Here is an 18918-nt window from a genome sequence, read left to right as displayed (position 1 = left end):
CTTATGTGCTGTCATATACTAAAACATTAACACTACTGAAGTGTTTAGACAGTGAATAGACATTCCACGGGATGTCTATTCACAATCTCTGCACTTCGTTACTGTTTCTGTGGTAATTACAGCAGAGCAAGCGTAATCTCGTTGTAACCTGTCATTTACAGCGTAATCTCGCACAATCTAAAAAGGGGCTGCCTAATTTTGACATTTGTGTGTCTGGCAAATGCTGCCAACTCAGCTGCCGGATTGCATTTAGCGACACCTAAACTGTAAAACTGGATTGTTGAAATAAGCACGTGGAGAACTCTCGCAAATTTCCGGTAAATTTAACCCCTTCCCGTCGTAAACAACTTTCAGATTTTCATTTTAGTTTTTTCCTCTCCACATTCCAGAAGCCATAACGTCTTTATTTTTCCGTCGATATAGTACTATGAGGGCTTGATTTTTGCGGGAAGAGTTGTAGTTTTTTGTAGCACCATTTATTTTGCCGTATAATGTACTAGGAAACGGGAAAAAAATTATTTCTGGTGTAGAAAATGAAAAAAACAGCGATTCCTCCATGGTTTTTTGCGCGCTGTTTTTACGAAATTCACTGTGCAATTAAAACAACATGTTAACTTTATTCTGTGGGTCAATACGATTACGGCGATACCAAATATATATAGTTTTTTCTATGTTTTACTACTTTTACATGTAAAAACCTAAGTGTAAAAAATAAAATTTATTTTGTGTCGCCAAATTCCGAGAGCCATAACTTTTTAATTTTTCCGTCGATTAAGCGGTATGAGGGCTTATTTTTTGCGGCATAAGCTGTAGTTTTTAATAATACCATTTTGGTGTAAATGCGACGGTTTGATCACTTTTTATTTCATTTTTTTGTGGGAGATTAGGTGACCAAAAAATAGACATTCTGGCGTTTACAATTTTATGTATTTTTTACGGCATTCACCGCGCGGATTAAATAATGATATATTGTAAAATAGTTCAGACTTTTACGGACGCGGCAATACCAATTATGTTTATTTTTTTACTATGCTCTAGGGGGAAAATGGGAAAAGGGGGGTTTTTGAACTTTTAATATTTTTTTTTTTTTTTTTTACACCAAAAAAAACTTTATCTAACTTATTTTTACTTTTTTTATTAGTCCCCCTAGGGGACTTCAACCAGCGATCGTTAGATCGCTTGCACGATATACTGCAATACTAATGTATTGCAGTATATCGTGATTCTGACAGGCACCTATTAAGCCCTGCCAGGCACCTATTAAGCCCTGCCGGAGGCAAGGCTTAATAGGTGTACAAAAGATGGCGGACCTGGGGGCGTTCATTAAGCCCCCAGGTAGCCATAGCAACCATCGCCCCCCCGCGATTGCGTTGCCGGGGGCGCGATGAGCTGTTAGAGGGGGTCGCCCCCCTCTTTCTGACGATTTAAATGCTGCGGTCAGTATTGACCGTGGCATTTAACGAGTTAAACTAGTGGGATCGCGCTCGAGCACGATGCCGCTAGTTACTCTGAAGTGTCGGCTGTAACATACAGCCGACACCGTCATCGTATGGAGCATGCTCACTGCGTGAGCCCGCTCCATACTTCCCCTACCCGACTTTGGCGTATGGATACGTCAAATGTCGGGAAGGGGTTAAACCTAGCGCTATTATTATAGTAATGTAGTATTGTTATAGTAGTTCAAATAACTAATTAATTAACAATAATTTTGTAATGTATCAAATTTGAAAGTAATTCAGACATTTTTTCTATATGTAGCCCACTTACCCGGCCGAGTTTGAGAACCCTTGTCTAGCATATGATGACGTGGGGTTCTGGGCAATAAATTGCTGGGCATATAAATTGGTCTGGGCAACCATTCAATTCACTAAATCCTCGCTGAAGAAAACTTTAAAAAAATATATTTCTGTGAACCCTTCAGTCTCAAAATGAGTTCCTGAGCTGCCTATGAATTCAGGGATCTGAGGCTCATAATTCTCGGGGGATGGGTTCCACACGGGATCACTTATCTGGGGGGTTGCCTCAGCTGATGTCCTAGGTCGCCTCTGCGAGGGTTCCTCATCACCCAATGATGATGAGGAGGAGGACCAGATGTATGGGGCGAATTCCACTTCTCCCTCGAATCAGTGTCAGAGGCCAGGATGGCAAATGCCTCCTCTGCTGAATAGACCCTTTGGGATGATTGGGACATTTTTATTAGGGGGGTGTGTAGTGCTTGAACACGTGTAACACTGACTTTATTTTTACACAGGGGGTTGTGTGAGTTGTGCTTTTACACTTGTATTTCAAAATTGCTGAATAAAAAAAAAAGTAGAAGAAAGAAAGAAAATAAAAGTTTAGAAAAAAAATTAAGTATAAAAAATTTACTGAACAAACTTCAGTAACAAAAAATTATGGCAATATAAAACTGTAAAGAATTTCCTGACTACCCGACACTAACTAAAATTTAGTGACGTTGAATCTGCTAAAGAGAAAAATGTAGTATAAAAACGACTGCAGTAAATTTAGGCTAAAACTATAAAGCTACGCTATGTAAAATTTAGTGAAGAAGTTCAGTAAAAAAACTGAATGTCCGTCACTAACGGACGCTAAATCTGTAACACTATATATTAGTGCTAAAGAACCTGTAGTATAAAAATTATACGCCAGTAAATTTAGACCAACTATAAAGCTACAGTAACCACTGACACTAAATGTAACACTATATTTTAGAAATAACTGTAGTTTAAGAAATATACTACAGTAAATTGACACTAACTTTAGAAAAATTGTATAGCTAAAACTACCTAAAATGCAATGTAATTTTTTTTATTATAAAACGGACGCTAACCTATATGTCTGCTACCCTAACGCCCTACCTATGCAGGTACTAGCTACCCCTAAACTACCGCTACCCTAATGTTCTACCTATACAGGTACTAGCTACACCTAAACTCCCGCTACCTAAATGTCCGACCTATGCAGCTTCACTTAACTACATTTTATTTAACTTTTTTACAGTTTTACATATAAAAAAAGGCCCAAAAAAACCTGCGTCAACAAATTACCACTGAGGGTGATTATAGATTCAGCACACAGTTTTGCCGCAGGGTGCACACAAAAAGATGGTGCAGTAAAAATAGGCCAAAAAATATCACTGATCAATGCTCAGAGGCTGCAGGGCACACACACAGAGATGATGCTGGCAGAAAAAGAAAAAAACAGCACCAGAGTAAAAAAAAAATGACCACAAATGCTGATCAGTGATGTCGGTCACTTATCAGCACTCAGTGGCCGCAGGGCGCAGACACGGAGATGGTGCAAAACTGTAAAAAAAACAAAAACATTTCTTTGCCAAAAATTGCTGATCAGCGGCCGCAGGATGTACACGGAGGAGGGGGAGGGGCAGGGGAGATTGGGGGTCTGGAACAGGGACTGGGAAAGGGAAATTCAGGAATCACAAGTGCTGCTGCTAAAAAATAAAAAATCAGCAGCAGCACAGCTGATGATGATGATCACAGTCAGTGATCACAGAGCAAGATGCAGAAGATGACGATCGCAGCACAGAAGGCCTCAGCAACGGTAAGTATTCGGTTCACAGACTATCACACCAGCTCTGCTCACCGTTCCTAACCGCAATGAGGTGGCCAGAGCTGGTCCAGGGTGTTTGAAATGCCCACCATGGCTACTATTGGTCGGTCTATGCAGACCGACCAATGGTAGCGATGGGGGGGGGGGGGGGTGGCACCATCACTACTGCCTTACAAGTACATGGAGGGATTGGTGCCGTCCTAGACAGCACCAATCCCCACCGTATCACTGTGCCCTGCGGCACAGTGATAGGTTATAGCCACAAAAAGCCGCGATTGGCCGATCTGAGCTGACTGACCAATTGCAGCGATCGCCGATGCAGGGGGGTGCGCCACCCCCTGGTCCACGTATAAAGATGGCCTGCTGTCAGGGACAGCAGCCAACTTTACTCTGTCACCGTGTCTTTAGACACAGTGACCACTTAACGCTCCAGGGTACCCATACGTTGGATGTTGTTAAGGAGTTAAATACTGTAAATTACAAAAATTCTTGCAATGTGTATAAATAAAACATAAAGGTGATGTGCTCTTTAAGGCTTCGTTCACATCTGCGTTGGGACTCCGTTCATGGATTCTGTCTGAGCTTTCTGTCAGGGGAACCCATGAACGATAGGTTTCCGTTTGCATCACCATTGATTCCAATGGTGACAGATCAGGTGCAAATTGTTTCCGTTTGTCTCAGTTGTGTAAGGGTTCCGTTATTTTGACAGAATTAATACCGTAGTCGACTGAGCCATTCATTCCGTCAAAATGACAGAACCCTTACACAACGGTGACAAACGGAAACCATTTGCATGGGATCTGTCACCATTGAAATCAATGGTGATGCAAACGGAAACCTATGGTTTCCGTTTGTTTCAGGTTGGTTTCCATTCATGGGTTCCCCTGACGGAAAGCTCTGACTGAACCCATGATTGGAGTCCCAACGCAGATGTGAACGAAGCCTTAGTTGATCAGAAATATTCTTGTGATGAGCTGTGCAGTTGTGTCAGCAGACGTGATCAGAACAGGTTTTCAGCTTTGGATGTAAATAATGAATGTTTCTATGGACTTACAGCAAGCAAAGCTCTTGAAATTGGCAAGGAATTGAAACAGAAATTTGCAGAACTTTTCATTGCACACTGAATAAGCTTTATTTACACATAACTGGAAAACCCCTTTTTTATTTTTTTTACTAATATACAGTCGGAGGATTTTCTGTGAATTATGATCTACTCTATGATAAATATATTAGGTTGCCAAAGAGCAGGGAGAGCAAACTTTTTAACTCTTCCCAGCTGTTGGCTTTCCAGAGAGATTTTCGTCATTTTATATTTGACTGTTGTAGTTTCATTGTGTGAGACAGCAGGAAGAGGCAATCTGTGGTGTTCCCGTTTTTGTTTCGTCTACATCTCCCAACCCAATGGGAATTGTGGTTCCTCAACAGCTGTTTAGGTACAGGTTGCCTTAGCCTCGTGTAGGGAAAGTGCAATTCACAGTGCGGTATTGAGTAAGGCCAGAAACAGGCTGCCTTCTGTTTATAAGCACACCTCGAGCACCCACTTCCCTTCTACCTGCCTCATTACTTTTTGTGTGTGTACGGAAACTGCAGGTTCACTTCCGTCACTCATTCATTTTTAACCTTTCAGTACAAGGCACTGAAAGGAGCTACTATGCTTCTTAAGCGTTATGTGCATGGACTGCTTTCATTGGAAGGTTTAAGGAAAAAACTGCTAATTTTGCTCTTAACTTTTTCCCCTGTGTTTCGTGACTGTAACAGTGTAAGTCAAGTTTAACAAAACCGCTCTGTAATAAAGTAACATTACCTTTGCTCATGTTTTAGCTACGGTATTTTCACAATAACCACAATCATGGTTTCTCTGACTACACTTCAAAATACATGCAATCTGAATGTCACCAGCGCATTTCTATAGATATAGAGCTTTATCTATACATAGAGAGAAATAGAGACACATTTATGTTAGAATTCACACAAATACTCAAATTGTAATTACAATTAGAATTTCCACATTACGATGAAAACCATTGTACCGGTGCTCTTAATACAGCATCACCTGAACCACAAGGGAGAAGTCAGGTGTATGGTGTCTTTTTTTTTATGACAAGAATCGAGTAGTCTGCAGCGCTATTGTCACGACGTGGGGTGTGGACCCACTGGGCCGTACCGCATAGCGGGGTAGCAGCTGGCCAACTAGGTACAAAACAATGTCTATAGTCCAGAACGGGTACCTGAGGCAATGTAGACAGTAGTGCAGACACAACTTGACTTTCACAGTAGATGGCTAGTAGATGCAGCGGAAAAGACACAACTTGACTCTCTCTGTAGATATGATAGCACGGGATACAGGATACAGGCAGCAGGAACGGGTAACACTGGGAACTGGAAAACACTGGGAGACCATTTGCAAGACTAACTTAGGTATACAACTCTCAGGCAAGGATCAAGTGGGCAGAGCCCTTTTTATAGTCCAGCAGCCATTTGGGCTAATTATTGAGTGATGACAGCTGGATGCATACTGGCCCTTTAAGGCCGTGCGCACGCCCTGCGGGAGACGGTCCGAGAACCCGGAAGTGAGTGCCGGCGTCTCCCTGGAGGAAGATGTCGCCGAGAACACAGATATCCATGGCCGGGGCCGTCAGAGGGTAAGTCTGAATGACGGCCCTCGGCAATAGACATTACAGTATCCCCCCCTCTTACGCCCCTCTTGGGACCAGAGCGGGAGAGAAATCTCTTCACGAGGACAGGGGCATCGATGATCTCCTGTGGCTCCCAAGACCTCTCCTCTGGACCAAATCCCCTCCAATCCACAAAATAAAACGTCCTTCCTCCCACTTTCTTGGTGGCCAGGATCTCCCTCACCTCGAAAGTCCCAGACGAACCCGCCAGGAGCCACTGCGGAACTAGGAGTCCTAGAGTAGCGGTTCAGGACCAAGGGCTTCAGCAAGAAGACATGGAAGGAGTTAGGGATCTTGAGGGTAGGAGGCAGTCGAAGCTTGTACGACACAGGATTGATCTGTAGCAGAATCTCGAAGGGTCCGAGGAACCTGGGAGCAAACTTGCAAGACGGAACCCTCAGCCGGATATTCCTGGAAGAGAGCCAGACCTTTGTACCTGGAAGAAACTGGGGGGGGGGGGGTGTTCTCGTCCTCTAGTGTCTGCCTTTCTCTTCATGCGGTCCACCACCAGCAGAATAGAAGATTGTGTCTGTTGCTATATCTGCAGAAAGTCCCTGAAGGTAGAGTCAGCTGCCGGCAGCTGGGACATAGTAGAGACAGGTAGAGGTATTCGAGGATCTTGGCCGTAAACGATGAGGAACGGACTGGAGGTATGTTTATTATAGGAGAACTCAGCCCACGGGAGCAGCTGCACCCAGTCATTATGCCGTCTGTGGACAAAGTGCCGCAAATAGTTCTCCATAATTTGGTTAACCCTTTCGACTTGTTCATTGGACTGAGCGTGATAAGCCGAGGAGAAGTCCAACTTTACACCGAGGAGGCCGCAGAGTGCTCTCCAGAACTTCGAGGTGAACTGGACCCCTCGATCCGAGACAATATGCAGAGGCAAGCCGTGCAGACGGAAGATGTGTTGAACGAAGAGGTCGAGCAGCAGAAGGCAGACCAGACAGGAGAACAAAATGAGGGATTTTAGAAAAACGATCCACCACCACCCAGATCACACTGCATCCCGCAGAGAGAGGCAGATCTGTGACAAAGTCCATAGCAACATGCCGCCAGGGGGCATCGGGCACAGGCAGTGGTTGGAGCAAACCGGCTGGTCTAGAGTGGGCAACTTTGTTTGCTGCACACCGTACATAAGGAGACAAAGTCCATGACGTCTTTGGGCAGCGTGGGCCACCAGAACTGACGGGCAATTAGGTCTCGGGTCTTACGGGTACCCGCGTGACCTGCCAGCTTGGAACTGTGACCCCAGCGAAAGATTCTTCCCCTGTCTGCCAGATGTACAAAAGTCCTTCCTGGAGGAATGTCTCTAACTTGCAGAGGGTTAACAGAAGAGATGCAGGAAGGGTCGATAATATTCTGTGGGGAGTCCACAGTGTTCTCTGTTTCAAATTACCTAGACAAGGCATCTGCCCTCACATTCTTGTCGGCAGGTCGGTAGTGGAGTTCGAACCAGAACCGCGCAAAGAACAATGACCACCTGGCTTGACGAGGACTCAGCTATTGAGTCGTCTGTAGATAGGTCAGGTTTTTGTGGTCCGTGAAGACCAGGATAGGATGAGCTGCGCCTTCTAGTAGGTGTCTCCACTCCTGCAGGGCCAGCTTGATGGCCAGTAACTCCCGATCCCCAATCAAGTAGTTGCGCTCTGCGGGAGAAAACAGCTTGGAGTAGTAGCCACATACCACCGTCATGCCTTTCGAACCTCTCTGGAACAAAAGTGCACCAGCACCAACAGAGGAGGAGTCCACCTCTAACGAAAACTGTAGGGATACATCAGGATGATGAAGAATAGAGGCTGATGTGAAGGCCTTTTTTAAGGTTTTAAATGCGACTTCAGCCTCTGGAGTCCATACCTTGGCATTCATACCCTTTTTAGTGAGGGTAGAGATGGGAGCTGTCAAAGAAGAGACGTTAGGAATGAACAGTCGGTAGAAGTTGGCGAATCCCAGGAAGCGTTGTATGGCCCTTAAGCCTTGGGGGCGTGGTCACTCGAGGACAGCCTTGACCTTCTTGGGGTCCATTTTGAGACCCTGATCAGAGATGATATAGCCCAGGAATGGTAAAGACTGCTCTTCGAACACGCACTTCTCCAGCTTGGCGTAAAGATGATTCTCCCTTAATCGAAGCAACACCTGGCGGACATGACCCTGATGAGTCACAAGATCTGGGGAAAAAATCAAAATGTCATCGAGATACACCACAACACAGACATAGAGGAGATCACGAAAAATGTAATTGACAAATTCTTGAAACACCGTGGGGGCGTTACACAGGCCGAAGGGCATGACCAGATATTCGTAGTGTCCATCACGTGTATTAAATGCAGTCTTCCGGATTAGATTGTAAGCCCGCCACCAGACCCCCCCTCACCCCGGCGGGTCTAGCTTGGAATTTTTTTTTGCCCCCGTATGTGCTCAGAGTTCCAAAATCAAAGGCAATGGGTACATGTTCTTCACCGTGATCTGGTTGAGGCCTCGGTAGTCAATACAGGGTCGGAGAGATCTATCCTTCTTGACAAAGAAAAACCCGGCTCAGGCCGGGGATGAGGACTTTCGTATGAAGCCCCTCTCCAGATTCTCCTTAATGTAGGCTGATATAGACTGGGTCTCTGGCAAGGAGAGAGGGTATACTCTACCGCGAGGAGGGGACGAATCAGGAACCAAGTCGATAGGGCAATCATATGCTCGATGTGGTGGCAAGGATGTGGTCTGCTTCCTTCTTGTTGAAGACATCTGCGAACTGAGAGTAACAAGGAGGCAACCCTGCCAGTGACTGATGCGGAGAAGACTGAGGCGGATGGACATGCACCAGACAGCGGTCGAGACACTTGGGGCCCCACTGGAGAACCTCTCCAGAGTTCCAATCCAGGACTGGGGCATGTAGACGGAGCCAAGGCAAACCCAGCAGCACAGGGTTGACGGCCTTGGGCAGGACAAACAGGGAGATGAGCTCAGAGTGAACAGCTCCCACTTAGAGCCTTAACGGCTTGGTCACAGACAAAACTGGGTCAGGCAAAGGAAGTCCACCTACCTAGGCAACGATCAACGGTCTTTCCAGCAGAACAGTGGGCAACTTAAGAAGATCCACAAGGTCTTGGCAGATGAAATTGGCTACAGAGCTAGAGTCCAGGTAGGCAGAGACTGGATAAGGTCTCTCGCCAGCGACGATGGTCACAGGAATGAACAGTTTGGAGGAGAGTTCTCTATTAAATGCTGTATCGCCCAGGGTTGTCTCTCCAACCAATCCCAGGTGTTGGGGTTTCTTTGGCTTCTGAGGACACAGACGCACGACATGGCCAGCGAGGCAGCAATATACACAAAGTCCAGAGGAGCGCCTGCGCTGTTTCTCTTGAATGGACAGTTTAAGCCAATCCACCTGCATTGGAACCTCGGGCGGAGCAGAAGAAGAAGGCAAGTGGGGTTGATGGAAGTTGGGCGCCAGTTTAGGAAGCCGTCTCTCCTGTCGAATCTCTTGAGATCTCTCTCTGAGCCTTATGTCCACTCGAGTAGCCAGTAGAATCAGGTCGTCCAAGGCAGCTGGTAGATCTCGAGCAGCAAGTTCGTCCTTGATCTCGGGCTATAGGCCATGCCAGAAGGATGCTACCAAGGCCTCATTGTTCCAGGACAATTCTTCTGCCAGGGTCCGGAACTGGATGGTGTATTCGCCCACGGAGGCGTACTCCTGGTGCAGGTTATAGATAGCAATGGCTGCCGACGAGACTCGTCCAGGCTACTCAAATACGGAACGGAACAACCGCACGAACCCCTGGAAGTCTCGGGTCCCTGTCGTTCCCAGATTGGATTCGCCCACGCCAGAGCCTTGCCGGCAAGTAGAGATATAATGAAGGTGATCCTGGCTCCGTCCAAAGGAAATGCTCGGGCGTGCAGAGTAAAGTGGATATGGCATTGGTTCAGAAACCCCCTGCACGAACTTGCATCTCCATGGAACCGAGGTGGCAATGGCAGCGAGAACCGAGGATCCGAACTGGAGCTGCCAGGAGGTTTAGCAGGAGGGTTGATCGGAGGAGCTTGAATAGGAGCAGTGAAGAAAGTAGCTAGCGCCCCTAGCTGCTGTGCCATGGAGTCTATTGCCACAAGGAGTTGATCCTGTCATGCTTGCAGATCTTGCAGGTCCGCCTGCATGGCTTGGGAAGATGACAGGCCCTTGAATTGGCCAGCAGGGTCCATGGCCTGAGCGTACTGTCATGGCGCGGGGTGTGGACCCACTGGGCCATACCGAGTAGCGGGCTAGCAGCTGGCCAACTAGGTACAAAACAATGTCTATAGTCCAGAACGGGTACCTGAGGCAATGTAGACAGTAGCGGAGACGCAACTTGACTTTCACAGTAGATGGCTAGTAGATGCAGCGGAAGACACGACTTGACTCTCACTGTAGATACGATAGCATGGGATACAGGGTACAGGCAGCAGGAACGGGTAACACTAGGAACTGGAAAACACTGGGAGAACATTTGCAAACAAACTTAGGTATACAACAACGCTCAGGCAAGAATTAAGTGGGCAGAGCCCTTTTTATAGTCCAGCAGCCATTTGGGCTAATTATTGAGTGATGACAGCTGGACGCGTACTGGCCCTTTAAGGCCGTGCACGCGCGTGTGCGCGCGCCCTGCGGGAGACAGTCCGAGAACTTGGAAGTCAGTGCCGGCGTCTCCCTGGAGGAAGATGTCACCGAGAGGACAGATACCCATGGCCGGGGCCGTCAAAGGGTAAGTCTGAACGACGGCCCTCGGCCATAGACGTTACAGCTATTATTGCCAACAGAAACTCAACGAACGGACTGTTCACACACACGTCATGGCTCCGTTAAGAACAGAAGCCACAATGGCTGTGTGAATAAAGCTTAAAGCCGGCCATACACATAAAACAAAAGTTTGCCAAACCTGCCGTGATTGGACATTGATCTTATGTGTATGGGAATCTCCTGACACTCCACCAATGTTTCAACATACCCGATCGTTTCTTCCCACAGGAAACATGTTGCTGACAGAGGGGTCTGGCTTCTGCTTATTCCCCTCTACCCATTAAAAAAAACATGAATGTTTAAGGTGGAGTCGGGGGCGGCCATTCGGCTGACAGCTATCCCAAGTGAAGTGTATGGCCGGCTTCAGAGCATGTTAAATCATTTGCTTTGGACTGAATTAAAAAATATTCAAACCATTGGTTACAGTTCATGTTTATAGTGAGCTGAGTATGGAAGCTACCTGTACCTAGAGATCCTCATTGTACCACGCACGCACGCACGCACGCACACACACACACACACACACACACACACACACACACATTGTATTATGGGTTAAGTCTGATGTCATAAAACAGTCTCTATTTCCGTTGTACATTGAACTCTACTAATGTATTGAATGGAATATTTCATGAACATAACTTGCCAGACGGCACTTACTGATTGACATAATCTGATTTAGATCTGGCCTTACGGAGATCCATTTTCTCCGATGTTGTGCTTCTCAGAAAGCTTAATGACATAGAAATGGGAGGACTAATTAGTTGTTGATTTTCTTTACCTAAAATTATCCTGCAGGCTAGTTTTTCTTTCTTCCAATAACCATCTGGTCCCTACTTAAAAAGCTATTGTACCAATGTGGAGGATTAACTTTGAGAAAACCTCTGCTGACAATACCAGAAAGAAGGAAAGACACCAGGGCAGTCACCTTGTTAGTATAATGAATACTCCCTTTGCCAAAAGGAGACCAGGTCATTGAATGTCTATGGTGGGCAGAGAACAGCTGAGCTTCTAATACTTACATTTTTGGCTGGCTCATACCAGTTATCGTGATCTCACACAATAATGTGTGATGTCATTTCACCTCCTTCATTTATCTTTCATTGTATTTCATAATAGTATGGTAAGGTGACATTCGTCAAAAATACAATATTTTTCAGATATAACACACTCATATATAAGAAAAAAAGTGAGAAGCCATTATCATTGTTCCCCTTCAGAAGTTATTTGGCACCCATTTATGTCTATGGGCCCATAGTGTACCTCTGTGATACAATCTACTGTTCCCTGAAAGCCGCTATTTTAGGCTGAAGACTCTTCGTCAACAGGTAAGTCCAGAAAAATATCTGCCCCCCTTATCACTACTTAACTTCATATATCTCCAGTTCTGTGACCCTCTAGAAATATTGATACTTGGTATTAACAGCTCTTTTTGCAAGTTGCACCGTAGGTTGAGTGCTTCTTTAATAAGCTTTGGCTACTGTAGGTTTGGTTTTGCTAACAGAAAATACACGAAGGAAGAACAGAGCACGGAGGATTTATTAGAATATAATGTGAAGTTATTAGCTGGAGGCTAGGCATTTCTCTTCTTGAATTCGTGCTCTCTTCCTTTGTACTCATCTGTGTTTGTTAGAAGTTGGAATTTGATATGCCTGCCTTGTGCAGCCACTTCCTGATCGTCACGCTCCTCTTATTGAATGCTAAGCACCTATTGTTATTAAACAAAGAACACCATTTTAGAATACTTCCAGAACGCATTCACAGGATATTACTCAAAAGCAGAGTAGACAGTAGAACTGATGGGGGAATATATTCTTCTCATGGCTAAATGTCCCAGCATTAAAATAGCACAAAGTCCCTAATAGCATTAGAAGTTGATATTGAAGTATAAAGTGACTCATAAATATTGTGGTCCAGAGCAGAGCGTGCTATTATTATACCCTGGTTACCACGTGCACCATCTATGGATCCAGAAGTCATGAGGCCCTAAAGTTGTGCTAATTGAGTCTAAGGCTTACCCTCGCCACGTGCCATCTGTAGATTGTGAAACAACTTCTGCTTTGTTAACGTCTGCGTTCTGGGTTTCCGTTGGTTTGCTCCATCATAGGAGCAGAACAACGAAAAACCAGAGCTGCCAGATCCGTCGCATGATGGAAACCAAGGGCGCCCGACAGAACCTATTGACTTTAATGGGATCCGCCGGGTCATGGTTTCGTCTTTTTGCCGGACAAAATAGCGCAACCGAGCCGTAGCCCTTACACACGTTTTCCACAAATGGCAGAGGATTGTGGCATCTGAGAACCATTTACCCTGGCATGTGTTTATCAGTTTTATTATTGTTGGTTCAGTTGCTTGCAGTTTATGATCATTCTGTCCTTGCATTAATGGCTCATCCCTCCATGTTTCTACACCACATTGAGGGTTCATACACACGGCCTGATTAAGGCTTTGTACAAGCTCCAAGTTGTACGGAGGTGTAATACAGCACCTAAAAATGTCTATGGGACCCTATTTCACCATAATAAGCTTCTGATTTTGTACTCAGGCATAAAAAAGTATAGTCCTCTTAACCTTGTTTTAAAAATATACTGCATCAATAGATACAGGTTTTAACATCACACACGTTCCCATGTAGGTTGAATAGAGAGGGAGAGCCTGGTCTGCTCACTCCGCTATTTCTATACCTGAGAAGGACTGTGCATGCCCATTCACCCCTCTGCCAATCTTAAACAGGCAGAGACATTACATAATTTCCATCAGAAATTGAGTTTCAGTCACCAACACCTCCGTTCATTCTAAGGGGGAAAAAAAGCTACGCCAATGAGCTCCATTACAGCCAATCCCCTTTTTCCCCTCAATTGTGGGTTAAACAGTGACCATAAACATGAGACTGTTGGCCGATACCACTCAAAGAGAGGATTTAAAAAAAAAAAAAAGTGTTTGGGCATCTGTACGGTGGAGAAATCCATACTCATTAGTTAATCATTCAGCCATGTGTTTGACCTTGACAATCCTTACTGTTCAAAATGTGTATTTATAGTTCCATACAAAAGTAAGAAAACAATTGGGATTATTATGCTTTAAAATAATACAACTAAAAATGAAAAGGAAAAAAACTGGCTCTGAAATCAGCCAAACTGGAATTACAAGTAGGCAAGCACAAGTCAGGTATTATATTACTGCCAGTTCAGTACCAAGAAAATAGAAGTACTGATTACATAGTAAGAGTGAACCCTCAATGGATTATTGCACACTGTCACATAGGTAACAGGCAATCTGATTTACTGCAGCCATATGCCACTAGATAACATGGCAGTTCTACATAATCTCCTAGTGGTGTCTAACAGCAGCATTACCTACCTCCAGAAAGCATTACATTTCCATATCTGTGGATTTGTAAATTGCTGTACAATTGCAGAGACTACTATGGCACTTCGGCTCTGTGCACACTATGTCTTGGCCCTACGTTTAGCGTATGTCGGGAAAGCTCACTAAACGTGTTCATAGAGCTCCATTAGCCCAAAGGAGGCCGAAATACTGTCCGTTTCGCCTCCATTGGGCTGGTTTGCATCACTATACCTGTTTTTGGAAGATGGAATAGCGTAGTAGGCTATGCTTTCCATTCAGAGTGATCCCGCAAAAAAAAAGTGTTTTGTGGCAGGTGCAGCATGCAGCTATCTCCTAGCCTTGGTGAAAAACGCCCCCAATTGGTGTATGGCACAGTAGAAGACACAAACATTTGGAGTACTTTCTACACGTCACCCAGTGAACCTTTCTGCAGCTGGAGGGGGTCTGGTTTGCACAACCCATTCTTAGTTTTGGTGCAGGCTGTAGCTCAGTTTTTTGAGCCAAACCTAGAAGTGGATCCAAAACAGTGGAAAAGTATAAAGAAAAGACTGATGCATCTCCTTTCTTCCCGTGTTTGGCTCAAAAATGAAATTGTAAGGACTAGAAATCACTGAAAGCTTTCATTGGAAAATATGGCATCCCCTTTTTTGACACGTGACTTTGTTGGGAAAAAGTTGTCAGGGTCTGATCTATCATTGTTTTATCTAAATAGCAGATGAAGCCCTGCCAGACATCTTTGGTGACGCTTATCTGTGTCAAAATTTCGGTAAAGTCTAAGGCTGCATTCACACGAACGTGACAGATTTACGCACGGAAATCTGTCAGTGTGCGTTGAGTTTTGCATCAGTGTGCTTTGCGAGTGGCATGTGTTTTTCACGCACTCGCAAAGCACTTTTGTTTTTTTTTCAATGGAATTGATGTGCAGATCACGCATGCATTAGTGTGTGGTGCGCGGTTTTCACGCACTCATTGACTTCAATGGGCGCGTAGGTGCGTGAAAATGCACCAATATAGGACATGCAGTGAGTGTCACATAATCGACTCTCACTGTGTGAAAACTCACGCATGTGTGGACAGTCCCGTTGAAATCAATGGGTCCGTGTGCTGTGAGTGATTCCACGCACAGCACACGGACGACTTTTACTCGTGTGAATGAGCCCTAACCTGTTGGATGTTTCCTGGAAGGGATTGGGATCTGCTGAGAAATATCAAATGTCTATGGCCAGCTTAACCTAGAAAACAATTGCCATATAAGTCACGGTTAGATTTCACTGGGCATAAAATCAATAAGGTTTTATCTGTGCGGTTCTTGTTCGTGTTGGTTACAGATCATCTCTCGTTAATACATTTATTAACCCCTTCAAGACCACATTGCATATTGGCCATCCCCATTTGCACATTTTACATGAAACATGGGGTTCCCGGCAGTTCATCCTATATGACGTGCTGCCCTTACCTGGATCACCCTGTCACAATGACTGCCCTGTTCTTGTAATGTGATAGGAAAATTATTATTTTGGTTCCTTGTCAGTAAAACTACTAAACTCTGCGATCAATCCCAGGGGGCCAGGAAGCAAGACAATTGCGATCGCGGAAGAAAATATTCACCTTCACAATACATCATATCAAGAGGTATAACTTTATTCTGCACGTAGGTGGTAACATTAGTGGCCCCTGGTCATGTAAGGGGTTAATAAATCTATTCTGCGCTGCGTGGCATGACAACCTACAGTTGTGCGTTAGTTTTGGCCGTCGTAGCCGTCACTGTGTGCACTGAGGAGCTGAGTAAATGGATTGTTTACTTGTATTATTTTGGTTATATTTTGTATTCATGAGCAGGTGCTAAATCAATAAAAATAGGCAAAGCAGGAAAAACAAAACTTCTCGGATGTGTACCTTACTATTTACAAATGATTTGGTTTATTTGCTAATGATCACTTGTTATGAGGTGCACTTGGTTATCAGATAGGGGCGAGGGGGTCCATTTTTGGCCGGACATTGACTTGATGGTTGACTTGGTAGATGCAAATCTCTCACAATACTAACAATTATTTCCCACCATCATGAGCTGAAGATTTGGCACAGACATGATGGATATTACACAAGTTGGTATCGGTCTGTTCTGATCAGAAAATCTTAATTTGTGTGGCTTGTACTTGAACCCTGAATCAGAACTGCAAAATACTTGTCACTTTGCATTGTATACATTGTTCTTGAAAATGAGCAGAGCTGACAATGAGGAGGTACGCCACCTAGTGGACGTGTTTATACTGCTCCCATGTCCTATATAACATTCACCTAAGCTTTTCAGCGTGCTGTATTATTATGGTTAAGACATTATTACAAAGCTGGACTCATAAAGAAGACCTCCAGCGCAAACACAACTTTTCATCATACCAGCCCGAACTGTTTGTCTATCTATGCAACCTCTATAAAATATTGTAGGCATACGGAGGTAGGGAGGGAACATAGACTTCTACGAGCAGCATGTTACTACATACAACTGGGGACCTGTATGAAGCCGTAATACAGTTCTGTGCATCAGCCCTTAAAGGGAACCTGTCACCAGCATTTCACCTATTGAACTTTACTTATCCCTCATTGGCCGCTGCTATCAAAAGTTCATTGCCGTTATCCACTCTCCTAAACTCCTCCGACTGTAAATAACGGTCTGCTAACATTTAGCGCTTTTTATCGTAATAATCAGGTGTCACTTGTGCGCACACACCAGAAGAGGACATCAATGCACGAGCGTGGGATTTTGTGTGCTGGGGAAGGCGAGGAGCTGTCAATCATAAGTAAGGAGGCGGGGCCAACTCGGGAAGACTTGAGGAATGAAGATCTGATAAATATGATCTGGGTTCCAGATGGGAGGGGGCCAACGAGCCAATCTGCCTTGGCTAAGATATTTACATACAGGGCTAGCACAGCAGTATTTGTCCCAAGTGAAGGAAAGCCCAGCTACAGGTATTGGTGATATACTTATTATTAAAATAATATGTAAACCCTGTCGGAATATTTCAGACTTTAATAAAAAAAATAAAGAATCATATTTTAAATTTCTCTTTTTTTTTTTTTTTTCAAGCTGCGTTTTCTAAAAGGAGAAATGCACTTGAACTAATCAACAAAACAGTATGAAAATCGTGACTAAAGATACAAATACTAAATTGTATACGGCAGATCTGTAAATTGCTGTATAATATATCATTCTGACGCCCAGAATACCGCTGTGCTATTCTTGTATTCAAGAGACGAAATCCTAAGGGCTCATCCACACGTAGCGGAATTGCTGCGGATTTTCCGTTCGGAATTGCGGTTGGAAAATACGCAGCTGAATACAGTAGCAGCAAAGTGGGCGAGATTTAACAAGTCCCATCCACACGCTGCGTAAAATTTCCGTGCAGAAATTGACCTGCGGCGCGTATTTTTCGTAGCGCAGAATGTCAATTCCTGCTGCGGAAAGTGGACTGAATTGCTGCGTTTTTCAGATGATATGTCACGATTGAGAAAGGTTGTCCGCTAGCTGACGGTGAATGGAAACACTTTTGTTAACCTCCAGGAGGTCAGAAACATATCTTGGTTAAGTTTATCAGAGCGCTCTTGAAACGAACCACGCGCTTGCGTCAGCTGGATACAATCAAGACAAGTTTCCAGTAGACAAGAATGTTCCCATTCATGTAAAGCAAGCAGAGATCATGAAAATGGTTAGTAATTGTAAAACCCAAAGTATGTAAATTGCAAATCTTATCATTAGGTAATGAATAAGATTTATTTACATACAAACTGGAATTCTTAAGACAGAATTTTGGGGTCTTGGTGGCGACACGCTTGAGCTGTATTTTCTTCATATGAATATTGGTTCTGTGTATTTTTTGTTATTTCCAAAAATGTCAATAAAAAGACCATTATAAAAAAAGAAGACTTTATCATTGTAGATCAAACTGCTGGTGCAGAGAACTTTTCGCAGTGACTGAAGACAGGTTGGCGCCTTAGTGTGGCATACGGTAAGTACAGGGTACGCTGCAGTAGGCAGATAACCCCTATTAAGTAATAAATAGGAGGATGATGATGACGGGGGAGAGTACAACAGCTTGTATGTGTCCCAGATAATACCATGGACAGGTGTCACTCTGCGGTGAAGCCTACGGGTCAGCGAGGAAGCGCGGCAGGAACTCTTGTGCAGTGATTAACCCCACTTGTGGTTTCCTCTATAGCTAAGAATAGGATTTCACATTGAAACGTAGCCGGATGTGGCGCTTCCTCTTTCACAATGAGAGCGGACAGCTGGGTCTGGCTCCGCCATCTGTCCAGCAGTGTGTGCTCCGTCCTCCTGGGGACACTGATCACACTCCATATACTTATTGATCGGTACAGCGGGAAGAACTAGAGCGGGAGAAGTCAACCAGAAGGGGATCTACTAGTGAAAAGCAGGCGGCCACTAGTTATCTGCTCATGATCAGCTCTGGAGGATGTGTCATGTGGAAGTGCAGCTCATGTGCAAATATGTACAGGGTAAACAAGTGCCTGTTAACCATTTCCCGCCCCTCTGAGCCTGCATGC

Source organism: Rhinoderma darwinii, chromosome 1 (assembly GCF_050947455.1).
Source record: "Rhinoderma darwinii isolate aRhiDar2 chromosome 1, aRhiDar2.hap1, whole genome shotgun sequence".
Lineage (NCBI taxonomy): Eukaryota > Metazoa > Chordata > Amphibia > Anura > Rhinodermatidae > Rhinoderma > Rhinoderma darwinii.
The sequence above is the reverse complement of the archived record's forward strand: the minus strand, read 5'-3'. Positions refer to the sequence as shown.